Source organism: Helianthus annuus, chromosome 4 (assembly GCF_002127325.2).
Source record: "Helianthus annuus cultivar XRQ/B chromosome 4, HanXRQr2.0-SUNRISE, whole genome shotgun sequence".
In the NCBI taxonomy this organism is placed as follows: domain Eukaryota; kingdom Viridiplantae; phylum Streptophyta; class Magnoliopsida; order Asterales; family Asteraceae; genus Helianthus; species Helianthus annuus.
The window spans coordinates 184,522,375-184,536,199 of NC_035436.2; positions in this window are offsets into that span (position 1 = coordinate 184,522,375).

The window sequence follows — 13,825 nt, forward strand, 5'->3', positions numbered from 1 at the left end:
GTATAAATCCTTGTGTTGTTCGTGCAATTTATATCATAGTGATCCTTATCATAGTTCTTCATTTCAAGCATCCTTCCCCGTAACTAAGAGTTTGGTTGCATTATCCTCGTTAGATTTTTGACCAAAACAGTTTGGCGCCCACCGTGGGGCAATTGGTGCTTCATTCATAAGAAAATTTTCTGTTGGTGATCATTCCAGTTCATTGCATACGAATACATGGCTTCATCAGTGAAGAATACCTCTACGGCAATGTCTGCGGTCAATTCGTCCCAGGGCATTCCACCTTTGCCTCCACCACCTCCTGGATCTCAGAAAAATGCTGAGAAGAAACCAACTCCCATATTCCCTAAACCTCTAACTTCTTCTGCTCCTTACACTCCCACTACTAGTGACATGTTTACTTTGATTTTGCAGATGAAGGAACATATACAGCAACAGGATAAAACCAATGACAGGATCCTCAAAGAAATCGGAGATCTTAAGAAACAAAAGAAAGTGGCAGAGGATCATTCCCCACTGGTGCCCATATCTTTGAATTTTGATACTCCGGTGATTATTTCTCAGCCTTCGGTGATTCCAGATGTTCAGTATGTGGGTGGACCAAAAGGAGTGCACTACGGATCAACAGTAATGACTCAGGCATCAGGTTCATATTTCCAGCCAGCAGGATCCTATCCTCAGCATATGGGATCCTTCATGAGTTCAGGAGCCTACTCAGGAGCGCAGCAGGTTCAAGGATCCTCCTTTGTTCCAGGATCATCCCAGGTTCAAGGATCCTCCTTTGTTCCAGGATCATCACAGGTTCAAGGATCCTCCTTTGTTCCAGGATCATCCCAGGTTCAAGGATCCTCCTTTGTTCCAGGATCATCCCAGGTTCAAGGATCCTCCTTTGTTCCAGGATTATCCCAGGTTCAAGGATCCTCCTTTGTTCCAGGATCATCCCAGGTTCAAGGATCCTCCTTTGTTCCAGGATCATCCCAGTTTCAGGGATCCTTCCAGATGCCAGGATCCTTGAGGAGTTTGCAAACAGGAAGTTCCGATGTCCATCAGGGAGACTTCATTCCAATGCAGACCATTGCTTCCACTGGTCCCTCCATCATCCCAGAGTCCCAGCAATACGGATTCACATCCAGTGTTCCTAACTTGAACCCAATGGGAGGTAACACTTTTAGTAATTCTCTTACCACTAACCATGGATTCATGCAGGATGCAGGTATCAACCATGCTATGACCAGAGAGTTGCAAAAACTGAAGGATATGATATCAAGTGTTCCAGGAGTGGTTAAACCTATCCCGGAGATTGCAGATGGAAGCCATAAGATATCTCGTTTTGCACCACCAATTTGTGATGCTGAGATACCCAAAAGGTTCCATGTTCCAACTATGAAGCTGTATGATGGTTCGACGGATCCTGAGGAACACATAGCACAATACAGGGAGAGGATGGAGATCAATCCAATTCCAGAAAGGTTAAAGGAAGCATGCCTATGCAAGGGATTTAGATCCACTCTTACAGGATCGGCTCTCAAATGGCTGCTAAGTCTTCCCCCTTACTCTATTACCTCATTTGCTAATCTAGTTAATTTATTCAATAATCAGTTTTCTTGTAGTAGAAAATTTAAACGATTAACTAGTGATTTATATAGGATAACTCAGGGTCATAATGAATCATTAAGGGATTACATAACCAAATTTAGTAAAGAATCCTTAGACATTCCCAACTTGGATATAGCCACGGCTGTTGAGGCCTTCAAAATGGGATTGCTTAGGGATTCATTGTTCTATGATGATCTTGTTATGACACCATGCAGGAACCTAGATGAGGTAAGAACCCGGGCACTCAGGTTCATCCGGCTAGAGGATGACAAGAGGATCCAGGAGAGATTAGCAGGATCCTCAAAACAAGAAAAGCAAGGATCCTCGTACAAGAACAACAAATTCAAATCCTATAACAGATCTGACAACCAGAATGTGCATGCTGTTGATCAAGAAGATGATGATGAGGATTATCCTCCAATTTCTGAATATTGTTTTTCCGTTGACAACAATGAACTAATCCTTGCGATGCAGAATCTAGGAGAAAAAGCCAGATGGCCTAGAAAAAATGACAGACCGGCTGCAACCAAAGATAAATCAAAGTGGTGTGCATACCATGAGGATTTTGGGCATTTAACAAAAGAATGCATCGCATTGAGAAAGGAAATTGGATATCTATTGAGCAAGGGGCATTTAAAAGAATTGCTGGGTAGAAAAAAGTCAAGGACCCAGGATCCTGAAAGGATCCCTGAGAAAGCTCCAGCCCCTCCGGTAGATGCACAAGTGATAAACTTTATTTCTGGAGGATCAGACATCTGTGGTACATCCTTCTCAGCAGCTAAAAGGCATGCAAAGGAAGCTAAAATGGATAATGGAGAAAGACCTGTTCGAACATCAAGTGTCTCTGAAGGAAAAGTCATAACCTTTGATGAGGATAATCGTGTTGACATCCAGGATCCTCATCACGACGGTTTAGTTATTACTCTTTTTATTTCTAACCATTTTGTCCGCAGGATCCTTATTGACGGAGGAAGCTCAGTGAACATTATCCAGCTAGATCTTCTGAAGAAAATGGGTATCCCTGAATCAGATATCATCCCAAGATCCTCCGTGCTTGTGGGATTTAGTGGCGAAACTAAGAACACCCTGGGGGACATCAAACTCCCAATTTATGTCGAAGGATTACATAATTATCAAAAATTTTGTGTTATTGACTGTTTATCTTGTTGTAATGTTATCCTTGGCAGGCCCTGGATACACGATATGAAGGCAGTCCCATCTACATACCATCAATTTGTGAAGCTCCCTAGCCCTTGGGGAATAGTCAAGATCGATAGTGACCAGCAAGAGGCTAAGGATTGTTATACTTCATCAATGAAACCAGCCTCAAAATCAAGGGATCAATAGCAATCAAAGTATCCTCCAAGGGATGTCTTGGAGGCAAGAGAGCAGGATGTGGTGGAAATCCTCATGGATCCTGATGATACTGAATCCAAAATCTATATCGGGTCAGGGATCCTTGGCAAGATGAAAGAAGACCTTGTATCCTTCCTCAAAAGAAGGAAGACTACCTTTGCATGGAAACATGAGGATATGACAGGTATATCTAAGGATATTATCACTCATAAACTGGGTATTGACAGGTCATTCAAACCAATCCATCAAAAAAGGAGGAAGTTTGCACCTGAAAGAAATGCCATTATCCAGGAAGAGGTAGAAAAATTGCTCCGAGCAGGTATGATTAGAGAGGTAAAGTATCCAAGATGGTTGGCCAATGTGGTTGTTGTTCAAAAGAAAAATGGAAAGTGGAGGGTATATGTCGATTTCACTGATTTAAATAAGGCATGTCCCAAGGATCCTTTCCCATTACCCCACATTGACTCCATGGTGGATGCAACGGCGGGTCATGAACTGTTGACTTTTATGGACGCTTCATCTGGATTCCAACTAATTCAGATGGAACCATCTGACCAAGAGGATACGGCTTTTATGACCCCAGCCGGTATATATTGTTATATTGTTATGTCGTTTGGATTAAGGAATGCAGGTGCAACATATCAAAGGCTGGTGAATATGATGTTCAAGGATCAGATTGGACAAACTATGGAGGTTTACATAGATGATATGCTGGTAAAGTCCATAAAAGCTGAGGATCACCTAAGAGACTTGGAGGAAGCATTCGATATCCTTGACAGATATAACATGAAACTTAATCCTTCAAAATGTCACTTTGGTGTTAAAGCAGGTAAATTCTTAGGATATATGGTGACCAAGAGAGGCATTGAAGCTAGCCCGGAACAAATCAAAGCCTTAGTGAACATCAAATCTCCTGCCAATGCTAAGGATGTGCAAAGGCTAACAGGCAGGATAGCAGCTTTGAACAGATTTATATCCAAATCCTCAGAGAAGTGCAAAGAATTCTATGATATCCTAAGGAAGAACAAGAAATTTGAGTGGACTGAGAAGCATGAGAGTGCTTTACGAGCTCTCAAAGAATACCTATCCTCAGCTCCAGCCTTGATGAAACCAGAAAAAGGAGATGTGTTATCCTTATATCTTGCGGTATCCTCAAAAGCAGTAAGTGCAGTCCTTGTTAAGGATCATGAAGGTACACAACATCCTTTCTATTATGTAAGTAAGAGTTTACTTGATGCCGAATCCAGGTATTCACACCTTGAAAAGCTTATTCTTGCATTAATCATGGCATCTACTAAGTTGAGACATTATTTTGAAACTCATGTTATTGTCGTTAAAACTAATTTTCCAATTAAGAATGTCCTCGGGAAACCAGAGATGTCTGGAAGGATAGCTAAGTGGGCAGTGAAGCTTAGTGTCTATGATATAAGATATGAGCCTAGAACAGCCATCAAATCCCAAGCATTGGCCGACTTTGTGGCTCATTTCAGTAGTGATTTACAAAAGGAAGCCGAGTTAGAAGTCCAGCAGTTGGAAGAGACGAAGGATCCTTGGATACTCCATACTGATGGATCCTCAAATGTCAAAGGCACAGGGCTTGGTATACTACTAAAATCACCATAGGGGGACATAATACCCCACTCCATAGCTTGTGAGTTCCAAACCACTAACAATGAGGCTGAATATGAAGCCTTGAGGATCCTGAAGTTCAAGAAGTTTTAAAAGACTTCCATGAAAGAGATTGTGGAAACCACACTGGGGGCAGAGCATTGTTCTCAAGGATCTTAAGGACAGGATACTACTGGCCAACTATGAAAAGGGATGCTGTGGAGTATGCTAAGAAGTGTGATCCTTGTCAGAGACACAGCAATATCCTTCATCAGCCGGCTGAATTTCTACATCCTATATCCTCCTCTTGGCCATTTATGAGATGGGGTATGGATATAGTTGGTAAGCTCCCTAAGGCACCTGGTGGAAAAGTGTTCATGCTTGCTATGACTGATTATTTCTCCAAGTGGATAGAGGCTGAAGCTTTTGCCCAAGTCATAGAAAAGGAAGTTATATCCTTTATTAAGAGAAATATTATAACTAGATTTAGCATTCCTTCTGAAATTATATGTGATAATGGTTCCCAATTTATTGGGGGCAGAACCACTAACTTTTGTGACAGCTGGGGGATTAAGATGATAACATCAACACCAGTCCACCCACAAGCTAATGGTCAAGCAGAATCATCCAACAAGATCATCATCAACAATTTGAAGAAGAAACTTGGATCCAAGAAAGGAAAATGGGCAGAAGAATTACCTTATGTGCTTTGGGCTGATAGGACAACCCCCAAGAATGCTACTGGTCAAACACCATTCTCTTTGGTATTTGGGGCAGAATCAGTGATCCCAACAGAAATGGTAGTTCCAACTGCTAGAACAAGTACCCGTGATCCTGAGGAAAATGATGAGAACCTGGCTCAAGACCTGGATACTATTGAGGAAATCAGGGATTTGGCTAGGATAAGGATGGCTAGTTATCAACAAAAAATGGCTGGTGCTTACAACAAAAATGTCAGGATAAGGAAGTTTCAAGTTGGAGATATGGTATTGAGGAAAGCGTTCTAGAATACCACCAATCCTGCTGATGGAAAGTTGGCACCAAAATGGGAAGGCCCTTATTTGATTGAAGCTGAAGCAGGAAAAGGGGCATATAGATTGCTGACCATGGAAGGTGATTTGTTACCAAGGGCTTGGAATGCTGTCCATTTGAAGAAATATTTCATGTGAGCAGGATCTTCATGGCACAGATGATCCTTACATTAGGGGTATCCTTGAAGGATCCTTAAAGCATCCATGATCCTTACTCTGGTAATGTCCTAATCTTGAACTATTTCATTTACTTATTTTCTCATACAAGGATAAGGATCATGCATCCTTTATCCTTCTCTCACGAGATTCTGAGTTTTGAAAGTTCAGGTATCCTTAGCATAATGTTGATTATCTACAGAAGCAATTCAGGTCTTTGGGTTTAACCCCAGTTATTTGGGCTTGACCCCAGTTTCGCCTGTAGCGCACGATGATCCTGGTATAGTTCAAGGCATTGGGACCAGTATTCGCTTTAGGGGCTGATAATTCCATTGTACTGGCTATACCTAGGATCCTACGTATAATGGTAGACGTACCATACATCCGTTCCTAAGGTTTCTAACGTTTACACGTTAGCTAAGGTTTTGGCATTATCATGTCACTAAGTTTGGATAGTCGCCAGTTAGGGCCATACTCCAGTTTACATACGATCTTTGGGCTTGTCCCCAGTTATCCTTGGGCTTGTCCCCAGTTATCCTTGGGCTTGTCCCCAGTTATCCTTGGGCTTGTCCCCAGTTGCTAACTCTTATTCTATATTGGCTTAGTCCCAAGTTATGATCTATTTCAGGTCCTTGAAGTTTAACAACTAAGGATCCTTGATCCTTATCCCTCCCTAAGGTTTATCTTATGGTTATCCTGATTATGACTAGGATCCTAACTTGGATCCTCAGGTATGATCCTTAACTATTTCAATTCTATTCGCTGATTATTTGAATCCCCCTTATACTTTGACAACTAAACTTATGATCCTTAGAACATATATTACTTTTTGGGATTTTTCAACTATAGTATATTTGATCATGGATCATACCCTAAATGTTTTCAATCTGACTTATTCAAAATTGCTTATTTATTAAGTGTACATCAAGACAATTAAAGATTAAAGGAACTTAAAGGATAACAACACAAGATAAGCGACAAAAAGTTAAAGTTTTATTTATTAACAAAAAGACTAACCCTTCAAAGGTTGTCAAAATTACCTACCCCAAGCATCTACCAGCAATACGTGGCCCGTCCACTGGGGTAGGTAAAGGGTGTCCATCATAATAGGTTTAAAGTTGTGCAGGAAAGTAAAAACGGTAGGATCACAATGGTTTCATCCCCCAAACAGAGGATCCCTCCACCATATGTAATCCTACCTATTGTCTGAAGGATCCTAGATCCTTAATCCTAAAAACTATTGTTCACAAGTACAGACCATCAAATTGTTCAAAACAAACAACCACTAAACAAAAAAAAAAATTGGGCTCCGGCTAAGTCTCGAAATTTCCATCATTGCCCAATCCTGCAGCCTAGACCTTCGCTGCATCCTCACCACCAGCTCCACTTGCCTCACCGCCCTGATCCTTGCCACTGCCTCCAGCCTCAAGCGTCAAGATCTCCTCAGCCTCTTCATCGTCCTCCAGTTCAGCCAGCCTTGCTTTCCAGCCCTCCACATCCCAGGTGCTCTTGTCAAAAGCAGGATCCCGAGCTTCCATGGCCATTTGCAGTTGAATCTTGTACATTGCTATGGCGGCGGAGACCTTAGCATCCTGGGTGATCTCGTGCTTCTCATAGTCAAAGTTGATCAGCATCTTGGCAGCATCATTCTTGGTGGCCTGGAGATCCTTCTGAAGATCGGCTATCTTGAGGTCTTTCAGCACAGCAACTTGTTGAAGATCAGCGATCTTGCTATCCTGATCCTCAACGTGGCCAACATAGGTTTCTATTTCAGCAAATTTCTGCAAGGAAGACAAAGGAATAATGTCAGAGCCAAGTGATCCTCATGCAAGCAGGATATGTAAGCAGGGACAGTGATCCTTACCTCATTAAAATAGTCCAGGAACTGTTGGCGGATCAAGGGAAGGCCTTGCAAATCCTCAGCCTCGGAGGCCTTCCTCTTCTTGCCTCCCTTCCCCCTGAGGGGTGCCTTTGGGATTGAAGCAGTGGGGCTAGCAGGACTCTTCTTCCTCGAGGATTTGACATTGGTGAGATCGGTGATGCTGAACTTCGAAGCTGACTTGGTGGACTTTCCGGCACCTATACAACCAAAACAAGATAAGTATCTAAATTTTACTTGAATTTCATTATCTAATTAAACCTTTAAACCATGATACTTACTTGACATCGTGACAGAACCAGAGGATACTTCCTGAGAATCTTGGGTGGTAGACTTGAAAGTTCTTGTTTCAGGGTCCAGTCTCTTGAAAGCGAAGAGTCTCTCTTTAGCAGCCGGAGTCAGTCTGAGATGTGCAACGGAGATAGCTGTACAACAAAAGAACAATAAAAAGTCAGTGATCCTTATATCAAAAGAAAGGTTCTCCGGTGATCCTCCCCAGGATCCTTCATCCTACCATAGGTAGCCCACGTCTTGGGTAGATCCTTCCCATCTGGGATAGAATCTCTCCTCACAAAGAAGAAGCGCCGCTTCTAGTTGGTGTCATTCTTGGTGGCCTTGAAGATTGGATGCTTCTCCCCAGGTTTTCGTTTGAATAGATAGCGCTGGGAACCAAAGGTGGTCAGGTCATATAGTTCTCCTAACTCAGCCATGCCTAAATCTATCCCCTCCTGCTCGATGATCCTTTCAAGGGTATATAAGACCCTCCAGATCATCGGCATAGCTTGGATGTAGGATATGCCGGTCAGGGAGAAGAAGGATTGGGTGAAAGCTGGGAAAGGATACGTGTAACCTATGGCAAACGGGGTCACAGGGAAGGCAACCCATGAATCAGAAGTATGATCGCTCAGGGCAGAAGGATCATAGGGTTTGAACACGGTGTTTGCAGGAAAACAGTACCAGACCCTTTCAATTTGAGGATCGGTGAAGATACAGCATTCTTTAGCAGAGTCTGTGATGATCCCTTGACTCTTGAAGGGGCTTTCCTTCCGGTGATCTTTAGCAGGGGAATTCCGAAGCATCATTTTGAACGGAATAGTAAAAAGAAAGAAAAACAGAGCAAGCAAAGAGAGAAGATGAAGGGGAGAATACCTGGTTGATCTTCTGAATACGGTTATAAAGGGAGTAGCTTTGAATTTAAATGCATTCGATCATATCTCTATCTCTATTTATAATCATGATTTTGCAGGAATGTCACTTCTGTGACGTCACGATGCAACGGCTAGTTAGAAATTAACGGCTATAAATCCGTTATGTTTGTTGCAGATAAGATCAAGAAAACATAATTCGTTACTTTTACATTACACTCCTTATATTTTGGGGGCAATTGTTAGGGGAGGATTTTCTAACAATTAGTGATCCTTACTTATTATCCTGACAAGTGATCCTTACTTCTGTGACAGATAGAGATCCTCAGAAGAGCTTCAGGATCAGGATCATGGATCACCTTAAGGATCCTCATACTAACGATTGGCTGTTTGTATTTCGTATTATTTTGCAGGAGTATTGAACTTGACTTGGTCTTGGCAACGTTACTATGGAATATTCCCCAAGTATTTCGCACTCATTTGAACGAAAATGGACGTTGTGGAGAACGTGGGAGAATGGCATGAAAGTCGGGCAGTTAGTTAGCTTAGTTTAGCTTTCATATTTAAAGGGGTGACGAGCTAAAATGAGAACACTTAGCCGTTTTTTGCTTACACGCACTCTCGTACAATTGCAGTCATAAAGCTCTCAGCAAACACTTAGCATTTCTCACACTTTTACACGTTTAAGCATAGTGATCCTTGTACTTAGCTCGTCACTATCCGAAGTTGTAAACTTTAATTGATTTATTTGAGCTTGGTGATCGGTAGTTTCCATCACCCGAGGTTTTTTATGCCGGAGATCATTCATTGATCAAGGGCTTTTTCCTCGTATAAATCCTTGTGTTGTTCGTGCAATTTATATCATAGTGATCCTTATCATAGTTCTTCATTTCAAGCATCATTCCCCGTAACTAAGAGTTTGGTTGCATTATCCTCGTTAGATTTTTGACCAAAACAAATATGATGTTGTTTTGCAGGAGTACGAGCTTGGACTTGGTCTTGACGATATTCTGGAGCATATTCCATGTTTATTCCGCACGTGCATGACTGAGATAGACGTTATGGAGATTGTGGGGGACTTACACCATTTGCGGAATGTTTGTTAGCCTAGATATTTTCTATTTTTAAATGGGATAGCGAGCTTGATTAGAAACACTGGGCTAATTTTGGCTAAACACACACTAGTAACTTCTCTCACCAGCTCGTAACCATTCACTTGGCGATTACACACTTTTATACACGTTACATTATAGTGATCCTTGTACCTAGCTCGCTATCATCCAAAGTTGTAATACATTTCTTGTTTAATTTGAGTTGGTGATCGGTAGTTTCCATCACCCGATGTTTTTTTATGCCGGGGATCATTCATTGATCAAGGGCTTTTTCCTCGTACAAATCTCTGTGTCATTTGTTCATTGCATTTCAGAGTGATCCTTTATATCGTTCAATAATTCAAGCATCATTCCCCGTAACAGAGAGTTTGGTTGCATTATCATTGCTTGATTTTTGACCAAAACAATTATGTAAGTAAATGTTTGCTTGATGCTGAATCCAGGTATTCACATTTAGAAAAACTTATCCTTGCTTTGATTATGGCATCTACTAAATTACGCCATTATTTTGAAACTCATGCTATCATTGTTAAGACTAACTTTCCAATTAAGAATGTTCTCAGAAAACCTGAAATGTCTGGATGGATGGCCAAATGGGCAATGAAGCTTAGTGCTTATGATATAAGATATGAATCAAGAACTGCCATTAAATCCCAAGCCTTGGCTGACTTTGTGGCAGATTTCAGTAGTGATCTACAAAGGGAAGCTGAGTTAGAAGTTCAGCAGCTTGAAGAGACCAAGGATCCTTGGATACTCTTCACAGGTGGAGCATCTAATGTCAAGGGAACTGGACTAGGAGTACTACTAAAATCGCCACAGGGGGACATAATACCCCACTCAATAGCTTGTGAGTTTCAAACTACTAATAATGAGGCTGAATATGAGGCCTTGATAGCTGGTTTGCAAATTGCCAAGCACATGAGGATCAGGTATCTTGAGGTACATGTAGATTCATTATTAATTACTAATTACTTTAATGGTTCTTATTCTGTTAAAGGTGAAAGACTAATCAAATACCTAGAGATAGTCAAGAAATTGGCAGACTCTTTTGTTTCTTTTAGTTTGACACATGTATCCAGAGAAGAAAATGCAGAAGCTGATTCTTTGGCCAACCTTGGATCATCATTGAAGATTCCAGAGGATATTAAAATTCCCATCATCCATATTTTGACTCCTGCTATTGAGGATCACACGGCTATGGAAATAGTAGAGGATTCTGCAATCATACCTAGTGATGGTGCACAATCACATTCAGGATCTTGGATCCTTCCAATCATGAGATATATACAACATGGAGAGATTCCTACAGGAGAAAATCCTAGAGCTTTCAAAGTCAAGGTATCTCAATTTACAATATTAAATAACATGTTATATAAACGATCTCTTGCAGGTCCATATCTAAGGTACATTGAGGATCCTGAAATTCAAGAAGTCATAAAGGATTTTCATGAAGGAGTTTGTGGAAATCACACTGGGGGCAGAGCACTGTTCTCAAGGATCCTTTGCCATCTTCATATTTGGTATACATTAAGGATCCTTAGAGGATATATGATCCTCAGTCTGAAGATTGATGCATCCTTGACAAAGGATCAAGTATCCACAGAAGTCTCCTAAATTTTATGGGCTTGTCCCCATTTTTTTGGGTTTATCCCCAGTTTGGGCTTCTCCCCAGTTTAAGGTATCCACTACCTTCGCCAGTAGCGCACGATGATCCTGGTGCAGTTAAAGGCAATGGGACCAGTACCCGCTTTAGCGGTTGACAAGTTCAATGTACTGGCTGTATTCAGGATCCTACATATAATGGTAGACGCACCATACATCCGTTCCTAAGGTTTCTAACGTTTTCATGTTAGCTAAGGTTTTGGCATTTTCATGTCACTAAGTTTGGATAGTCGCCAGTGAGTGCCATACTCCAGTTTACACAAGATCCTTTGGGGTTGTCCCCGGTTTTTTGGGCTTGTCCCCAGTTTTTTGGGCTTGTCCCCAGTTTTTTGGGCTTTTCCCCAGTTTATAGGGCTTGTCCCCAGATTGTTGGGCTTGTCCCCAGTTACTAACTTTTCCTTTTACAGTTGGTTTAGTCCCAAGTTATGTTCCTTTTCAGGTTTCCAAACTTAAACAGTTAAGGATCCAAGATCCTAACCTTATATGAGGATTTGTCTATTGGTTATCATAATTGTAAGTTTCAAGGATTTAGGATCCTAATTTGGATTCTCTGGTATGATCCTTAATTACCTTAACTTTATTCTTGATTTATCTAAGTCACCCTTATTCTTTGACAACAGGATATATGATCCTAAAATTATCTCATTTTTTTTGAACTTTTCGATTGTAGGATATTTGATCCTTGATCATATCCTAAACCTTTTGACTTAAACCAATTTCTATACTTTCATTACTAACTTGTAAATTCAAAAAAATTGTACAATAACAATTGAAAGGTAAATATACACAATGAACAACACTGAATAGCCAAAAGATTAAAGTTTTATTTATTTATCATAAGTTAAACCCTTCAAAGGTTGTCAAAATTACCTACCCCAAGCATTTACCAGCAATACGTGGCACGTCCGCTGGGGTAGGTAAAGGGTGTCCATATTAACAAAGTCTAAGTGCAGGAATTAAAAGGCGAGGGGCACCAAAGGCTTCATCCTCCACAAACAGAAGGACCCATCCACCTTTGTTACCCCCTATTCTTCAAAGGATCAGTAATCTTAAACCCTAAAACTATTGTTCAAATACAGACCAACCATTGTTTAAAAACATCAACACCAAAAAACATTAAACCATAAAAAATGGGCTCCGGCCACGTCTAGATAAATCCATCATCGTCCATTGTTGCAGCCTACACCTTTTTATAACAACCCTAACGTAAACGGACACATTCGTAATATTTTTCCGACACCCTAAAAATATTTAAAATATCCTAATATGTCCCTAAAATACACCCCATACGTGAAAACGGGCCCTGAATACCTTAAATATTAATAAAAATAATTAAAAATCAATTTTTGGGTTTTAGGCGGGCCGCGTAAGCCACCCTTAACACCTACGCGGGCCGCGAGAACTTAATGATCAGGCGAGCTCCGGTGATGCCACGTGTCCGACTCGTGTTAAACCTAGGCGATGACCCGGATCACCTAAAACCTACCGGGCTACTACGCGGGCCGCGTAGGCCCTGTCCTTGTTTTACGCGGGTCGTGACAAGGTCAAGATCAGGCCCTATATAAAGGAGGCCTCGGATCTTTAGTCAGTTCGTCCCAAAACTTTCTTTCTCGCTTAATTTCTGAATAGTAGGCTTTATACACGGGTATTATACCCCCCTAAATAGCGAGGTTCTGCTACGATGTAAGTATTACAACCCCTGGAGACGTATTAGATACTCTGCCTGATTGATCTAGGGTTCCGTAACGGCTGTCATGGTTCTGCCTGACGTAGTCGTTGGAATGCCATCTCGGGGAGGGTATTACTAATGTTAAATTGGGTTATTATACTAACACGCGTGCATTTGTGTAATTTATAGATTGTCATCAGGAAACCCTTACGGATAATCTAAGACAGCAATGTGAGTAATCCTCTTTTTGTTAACTGTTTTTACAAAACCTTAAATACTTTTCCATGCGAATAACAGTTATTGAGTATTTGTAAGAATACAATTATCATGAGTATGTTGGGGTTTTGTATACAAAATTTGTTACCACCTGGTCAAGGAGTAACATTTCCACAAGTCGGGTCTGACAGTACCATGGATGTTAATTGATATGTCTTGGAAACAAATATAATTGCGAGATCGCCCTCAATACTGTACACTGGGTTTTACTTAAACTTGATTAAACTGGGATTCACTCACCAGTATTTCCCACTGACAAAATGTTTTTAAAACGCGTTTCAGGTAAAAAAAATGTGAAAGCCAAATAGAAGCCAGCTGGATAGCACTGAAGGTTT